This window comes from Hordeum vulgare, chromosome 2H (genome assembly GCF_904849725.1).
Source record: "Hordeum vulgare subsp. vulgare chromosome 2H, MorexV3_pseudomolecules_assembly, whole genome shotgun sequence".
NCBI classification, from domain to species: domain Eukaryota; kingdom Viridiplantae; phylum Streptophyta; class Magnoliopsida; order Poales; family Poaceae; genus Hordeum; species Hordeum vulgare.
Window position 1 is genome coordinate 634410404 of NC_058519.1, and position 8411 is coordinate 634418814.

The window sequence follows — 8411 nt, forward strand, 5'->3', positions numbered from 1 at the left end:
TTGCCCAGAATCTTAAGAGAGGTTTAAACAAAGTGGGAAACACATAGGATGCTCTGCTGGCTACCTTTGCTGAGATGGAAAGCTGAGGGGGTGAGAAAGGTTCTATCTAGAGGGGGTAAAGGGGTTTTTATCCCATGAATGATTGTGCTATGGCCATGCAAAGGTCACTAGAGATGCAATGTAGCTGGGATGATCTCTGGTAAAATTTTGAGACCAAGGAGAATAGTAAAAGGGCTCAAACAGGGTTGTTACCAAATCACCAGAAGGTGTTTGTTGCTGTTTTGGGCAAGAAAAAAGGTTCAACATGCCTTGAGATTTAAGAGTATCAAATGGTAGATGGAAATGAGGTTTGTCACCAATTTTGGGATTATATGATGAAAGTTTCCAATGCAAACTTTATAAACCATAGAAATGGGCAGAAAAGGTTATGCTAAGATCTAGTCATGCAATTATATTCTCCTTAATGCACCACTAGGTGTGATGACATCATTTGGGTATTAGAGGAAGCCCAAAAAGTTTGGTACTAATTGTAGAAACTTGACAATGAAAAATTTCCGAATTCTAGAAATCAACAGAAATGGGGTTGGGGGGATTTAAACACGTGGATATGTTCTCCTTGTTGCACCGCTTGGTGTGGATGTATGATTAGAGGATTAGAACATGTCCACATAATTTGAGCACAAATGGAGGTACTTGTCAATGTAAATTTACACAAGTTTGGATCTGGATAGAGATGGTCCTGGAATATTTTGGTGCATCAAAACAACTAGGATTTGGATTAAACTTGGCAAGATGATCACATGTGGCATATGTGACTTGCTATAATTTTCCTCGAATTATTTGAGAATATTTCTTATAGAAATATTTCAAATACTTGAAGTAAGCAGAAAAGGTTTTGAAGGATTTTGTCGAATATTTTGAACATGACAATGTGTTGAAACTCTTATATATGTAAAATATATGCCCATCGAGGATCCCTAATTTTTCTCAAATATTTTTGAAGCACAAAATAATTTCCCCCTAGAAAAGACCATTTTTGTCCTTAGAAAAGTTATTTAAATAAAATAGGAAAATAACTTCTAAAATAATGTTTTTGTGGTTTTGGGAAGTATTTTTGATAATAGGGTCAAAATAAAATATTTGGGGCCAAACATATTCCTTAATTTGAGGACTTGTAGTACAAATCTCATTTTAAGGGTTTTTTGAAAGCTTAAATTAAATAACGCTATGTTTGGATGTAGACATTCAAGATCAAGGTATTGCATTGGCTCCAGTGTCCAATATTCCAAGATATTGGTATTGAGCTTCAATGCGAGACTTGTTGTTTGGATGTTTATCTATTGGGTACTTGGAATTCGAGGGAAGGATCAATGCCAAATCTTGTTTGGATGCATAAAGTGTTGAATTGGGCATTGGGCATTGGAGCGGCGGCGACGCTAAGATGACCAGCAGCGATGGCCTCCACACCGTGCCATGGCCATGGCTGACCGCAACAGTAGTAAGCCATCTGGAGAGAGGGGCGACTGCGGAAGGAATGGACTGAATGATTTACGGGGGCGAGGTGGAGGGTTCTGGTCAAGTCGATGCCGGAGGATGGCTGAAGGATTGCCGGAGGGGGCGCCGCTGCCGGGGGATCGCCGCCTCGTGCGCCTCTTAGTCTCCCGCTTCCTCGAGATCCCTTTTTCTTGTGAGGGAGAGCGAAGGGGTGAGGAAATCTTTGAATACGGAGGGCTGAGGAAAGGTATTCGGAATGGGCCGTTCCAGTGTTGGGGAGCATGCTACGATATCATGCGCGAATACCTTACCCGAATGCCCAGGCTATCCAAACAGCCGTAGTCAGGCCAGGGCAATGCCAAAGCTGACTTCTAGCACCCAATATCTACATCCAAATAGAGCATAAATATTTTTTGGTCAAAATAATATTTATAAAAATAGTTTTAGGTCCTATACACATGGTATGGTCATTGAGGAAAGATTTGGAGCAACGAGATGAGTCTTGAGAGAAGGGGGATTTTTGTGATTTTAAAACACAAACAAGCACAGAAGCAATGACAATCAAGTCAAGCATCATAAGCACACAAAAGTTTTAATTGGTCCTAATTTTTTAGCTATGTTGACTTAGTTAGGAGAGGAAAAACATAGGGTGTGACAGACCTACCACCTTACAAGAATCTCGTCCCCGAGATTCCTAGGCTAGGTGTTGTAGAGATATAAAAATTCGGGCTTGAGGTAGACTTCACGTTCCTGTGTTGCTTCTTCTTTGACGTGATTTCTCGATTGGTTCTTGAAGTTCTTGATGATACAGCTCTGAGTGCATCGCTTGGCTTTGTTTGATAGTGATTGGGGTTCCTGCAATATGCTAGGCTTGACTAAGGGTCGAGGGCGTGGTGAACGAGGTAATGCAAGGGTCTAGTTAGCGTGTGTATCCCAAAGTCGGAATATGTTGCACAATGGTGTGTTTGCATGTTGGTCCGGGGGTTACTTATGTTGGTTAGTGACATCTAGATGTCTCATGTTAGAATAGAAGTGTCATGGTTTTTGTGTAGCTTCTTGTCGACGCGGAAGTCCTTGACTCCCTTAAGTAGGTGATCTTCAGTCGCAGGGGATTTTTATCCTTGAGAGTGTTTGTTGGGGAACGTCGCATGGGAAACAAAAATTTTCCTACGCGCACGAAGACCTATCAGGGTGATGTCCATCTACGAGGGGGATTTCAGATCTACGTACCCTTGTAGATCGCACAACAGAAGCGCTAATAAACGCGGTTGATGTAGTGGAACGTACTCACATCCCTCATCCGCCCCGTGAATCGTCCCAGGAACCGTCCCGCGATCCGTCCCACGACCCGCTCCGATCTAGTGCCGAACGGACGGCACCTCCACGTTCATCACACGTACAGCTCGACGATGATCTCGTCCTTCTTGATCCAGCAAGAGAGACGGAGAGGTAGATGAGTTCTCCGGCAGCGTGACGGCGCTCCGGAGGTTGGTGGTGATCTAATCTCAGCAGGGCTCCAGAGAAACGCGATCTAGAGGAAAACGATAACTTTTCAGGCTTTTCAGGCTGAAGCTTTTTGACATAAGCATCACATCCCCAAACTTTAAGAAACGACAACTTTGGTCTTTTGCCATACCACAGTTCGTATGGTGTCGTCTCAACGAATTTTGATGGTGCCCTATTTATAGTGAATGCATCTGTTTCTAATGCATAACCCCAAAATGATAACGACACATCGGTAAGAGACATCATAGATCGCACCATCTCTAATAAAGTACGATTACGACGTTCGGACACACCATTACGCTGTGGTGTTCTAGGCGGTGTCAACTGTGAAACAATTCCACATTGTTTTAAGTGAGCACCAAACTCGGAACTCAGATATTCACCCCCACAATCAGACCGCGGGAACTTGATCTTCTTGTTACGATGATTTTCAACTTCACTCTGAAATTGCTTGAACTTTTCAAATGTTTCAGACTTGTGCTTCATCAAGTAGACATAACCATATCTACTCAAATCGTCAGTGAAGGTGAGAAAATAACGATATCCGCCGTGTGCCTCCACGCTCATCGGACCACATACATCGGTATGTATGATTTCCAATTAGTCACTTGCACGCTCCATTGTTCCGGAGAACGGAGTTTTAGTCATCTTTCCCATGAGGCATGGTTTGCACGTGTCAAGTGAATCAAAGTCAAGTGACTCCAAAAGTACATCGGTATGGAGTTTCTTCATGCGCTTTACACCAATATGACCTAAGCGGCAGTGCCACAAAAACATGGCGCTATCATTGTTAACTAACTCTTTTGGTATCAATGTTATGTATATGTGTATGATCACTATCAAGATTCAATATGAACAATCCTCTCACATTGGGTGCATGACCATAAAAGATATTACTCATAGAAATAGAACAACCATTATTCTCTGACTTAAACGAGTAACCGTCTTACAATAAACAAGATCCAAATATAATGTTCATGCTTAACGCATGCACTAAATAACAATTATTCAAGTTCATAACTAATCCTGATGGTAACTGAAGTGAAACTGTGCCGACGGCGATTGCATCAACCTTGGAACCATTTCCCACGCGCATCGTCACTTCATCTTTTCCCAGCCTTCGCTTATTTCGCAGTTCCTGTTTCGAGTTGCAAATGTGAGCAACAGAACCGATATCGAATACCCAGGCACTACTACGAGAGCTGGTTAAGTACACATCAATAACCTGTATATGAAATATACCTGATTTTTCTTTGGCCGCCTTCTTATCAGCCAGATACTTGGGGCAGTTGCGCTTCCAGTGACCCATACCCTTGCAATAATAGCACTCCGTTTCAGGCTTAGGTCCAGCTTTGGGTTTCTTCGTCGGATTGGCAACAGGCTTGCCACTCTTCTTTGAATTACCCTTCTTTCCTTTGCCATTTCTCTTGAAACTAGTGGTCTTATTCACCATCAACACTTGATGCTCTTTACGGAGTTCTGACTCTGCGACTTTCAGCATCGCGAACAACTCGCCGGGAGACTTGTTCATCCCTTGCATGTTGTAGTTCAACACAAAGCCCTTATAGCTTGGCGGCAGTGATTGAAGAATTCTGTCAGTGATAGCCTCTTGCGGGAGTTCAATCCCCAGCTCAGCTAGACGGTTTGAGTACCCAGACATTTTGAGCACATGTTCATTGACAGACGAATTCTCCTCCATCTTGCAAGCATAGAATTTATCGGAGGTCTCATACCTCTCGATCCGGGCGTTCTTCTGAAAGATAAACTTCAACTCCTGGAACATCTCATATGCTCCATGACGCTCAAAGCGACGTTGAAGTCCCGGTTCTAAGCCATACAAGACTGCACATTGAACTATTGAGTAGTCCTCCTTACGTGTTAACCAAGCGTTCTTAACATCTTGGTCAACCGTAGCGGGTGGTTCATCTCCTAGCGCAGCATTAAGGACATAATCCTTCTTCCCAGCTTGCAGGAGCAACTTAAGATTACGAGCCCAGTCTACAAAGTTGCTTCCATCATCTTTCAACTTAGCTTTCTCTAGGAACGTTTTAAAATTCAGGGTGACTGTCGCGTGAGCCATGATCTACAACACAAATATATTCAAAGTGGACTTAGACTATGTTCTAGATAATTAGAGTTTAACTTAATCAAATTACTTGCTAAACTCCCACTCAAAAACTACATCTCTCTAGTCATTTGAGTGGTTCATGATTCAATTCCACTAGCTCAAGTCCGATCATCACGTGAGTTGAGGATAGTTTCAGTGGTAAGCATCCCTATGCTAATCATATCAACTATATGATTCATGATCGACCTTTCGGTTTCATGTGTTCCGAGGCCATGTCTGCACATGCTAGGCTCGTCAAGCTTAATCCGAGTGTTTCGCGTGTGCAACTGTTTTGCACCTGTTGTATGTGAACGTTGAGTCTATCACACCCGATCATCATGTGGTGTCTCGAAATGACGAACTGTAGCAACGGTGCACAGTCGGGAAGAACACAATTTCGTCTTGAAATTTTAGTGAGATATTACCGCATAATGCTACCGTCGTTCGAAGAAAAATAAGGTGCATAAAAGGATTAACATCACATGTAATTCATAAGTGACATGATATGGCCATCATCACATGCTTCTTGATCTCCATCACCAAAGCACTGACACGATCTTCTGTCACCGGCGCGACACCATGATCTCCATCAACGTGTCGCCATCGGGGTTGTTGTGCTACTCATGCTATTACTACTAAAGCTACACCCTAGCAATATAGTAAACGCATCTGCAAGCACAAACGTTAGTTTAAAGACAACCCTATGGCTCCTGTCGGTTGCTGTACCATCGACGTGCAAGTCGATATTAACTATTACAACATGATCATCTCATACATCCAATATATCACATCACATCGTTGGCCATATCACATCACAAGCATACCCTGCAAAAACAAGTTAGACGTCCTCTAATTGTTGTTTCATGTTTTAAGTGGTGACCATGGGTATCTAGTAGGATCGCATCTTACTTACGCAAACACCACAACGGAGATATATGAATTGCTATTTACCCTCATCCAAGGACCTCCTCGGTCAAATCCGATTCAACTAAAGTTGGAGAAACTGACACTCGCCAGTCATCTTTGAGCAACGGAGTTACTTGTAGCGATGAAACCAGTCTCTCGTAAGCGTACGAGTAATGTCGGTCCGAGCCGCTTCGATCCAACAATGCCGCGGAATCAAGAAAAGACTAAGGAGGGCAGCAAATCGCACATCACCGCCCACAAAAACTTTTGTGTTCTACTCGAGAAGACATCTATGCATGAACCTAGCTCATGATGCCACTGTTGGGGAACATCGCATGGGAAACACAAATTTTCCTACGCGCACGAAGACCTATCATGGTGATGTCCATCTACGAGGGGGATTTCAGATCTACGTACCCTTGTAGATCGCATAGCAGAAGCGTTAATAAACGCGGTTGATGTAGTGGAACGTCCTCATGTCCCTCGATCCGCCCCGCGAACCGTCCCACGAACCGTCCCGCGATCCGTCCCACGATCCGCTCCGATCTAGTGCCGAACGGACGACACCTCCGCGTTCAACACACGTACAGCTCGACGATGATCTCGGCCTTCTTGATCCAGCAAGAGAGACAGAGAGGTAGATGAGTTCTCCGTCAGCGTGACGGTGCTCCGGAGGATGGTGGTGATCTAATCTCAGCAGGGCTCCGCCCGAGCTCCGCAGAAACGCGATCTAGAGGAAAAACCGTGGAGGTATGTGGTCGGGCTGCCGTGGAAAAGTTGTCTCAAATCAGCCCTAAAACCTCCGTATATATAGGTGGGAGGGGAGGGGCCTTGCCTTCGGGCTCAAGGAGCCCCAAGGGTCCGAAGGGGGGGGGGGAGGAGGAGTCCTCCTCCAATCCTAGTCCAACTAGGATTGGAAGGTGGAGTCCTTCCCTTCCTTCCCACTTCCCCTTTTTTTCTTTCTCTTTGATTTTCTTATCTCCCTATGTAGGGGCTTCTTTGGGCTTGCCCACCAGCCCACTAAGGGATGGTGCGGCACCCCTAAGGCCTATGGGCTTCCCCGGGGTGGGCTGCCCCCCCCGGTGAACATCCGAAACCCATTCGCCATTCCCGGTACATTCCCGGTAATTCCGAAAACCTTCCGGTAATCAAATGAGGTCATCCTATATATCAATCTTCATCTCCGGACCATTCCGGAAAGCCTCGTGACGTCCGTGATCTCATCCGGGACTCCGAACAACATTCGGTAACCAACCATATAACTCAAATACGCGTAAAACAACGTCGAACCTTAAGTGTGCAGACCCTGCGGGTTCGAGAACTATGCAGACATGACCGAAGGGACTCCTCGATCAATATCCAATAGCGGGACCTGGATGCCCATATTGGATCCTACATATTCTACGAAGATCTTATCATTTGAACCTCAGTGCCAAGGATTCATATAATCCCGTATGTCATTCCCTTTGTCCTTCGGTATGTTACTTGCCCGAGATTCGATCGTCAGTATCCGCATACCTATTTCAATCTCGTTTACCGGCAAGTCTCTTTACTCATTCCGCAATACAAGATCCCGCAACTTACACTAAGTCACATTGCTTGCAAGGCTTGTGTGTGATGTTGTATTACCGAGTGGGCACGGAGATACCTCTCCGTCATACGGAGTGACAAATCCCAGTCTTGATCCATACTAACTCAACGGACACCTTCAGAGATACGTTTAGAGCATCTTTATAGCCACACAGTTATGTTGCGACGTTTGATACACACAAAGTATTCCTCCGGTGTTAGTGAGTTATATTATCTCATGGTCATAGGAATAAATACTTGACACGCAGAAAACTGTAGCAACAAAATGACACGATCAACATGCTACGTCTACTAGTTTGGGTCTAGTCCATCACATGATTCTCCCAATGATGTGATCCAGTTATCGAGCAACAACACCTTGTACATAGTCAAAAGACCCTGACTATCCTTGATCAACTGGCTAGCCAACTAGAGACTTGCTAGGGACAATGTTTTGTCTATGTATCCACACATGTATCTAAGTCTTCATTCAATACAATTATAGCATGGATAATAAACGATGATCTTGATACAGGAATTATAATAATAACTTATTTATGATTGCTTCTAGGGCATAATTCCAACAGTGTTGAGGTGTGTCAACGTACGCTTCTCGTCGAGATTTTCTGCTTGAGTAAGTTGCCCATTTATGTTCTTCATTCATCTTCGGCCATTTGTGTTCATTGACTTGGACGCATGTTTCCGGTGTGTCTTCTGATGCTTGGTCTTCTTGCCTCTTCGTAGCTACCTGTGAAAAAGTCTGGCTTGAGTTTCATCCTTAAGACTAAGCTTAGAGTCTCGATGTGTAAAACGGGTTCTACCATCTACG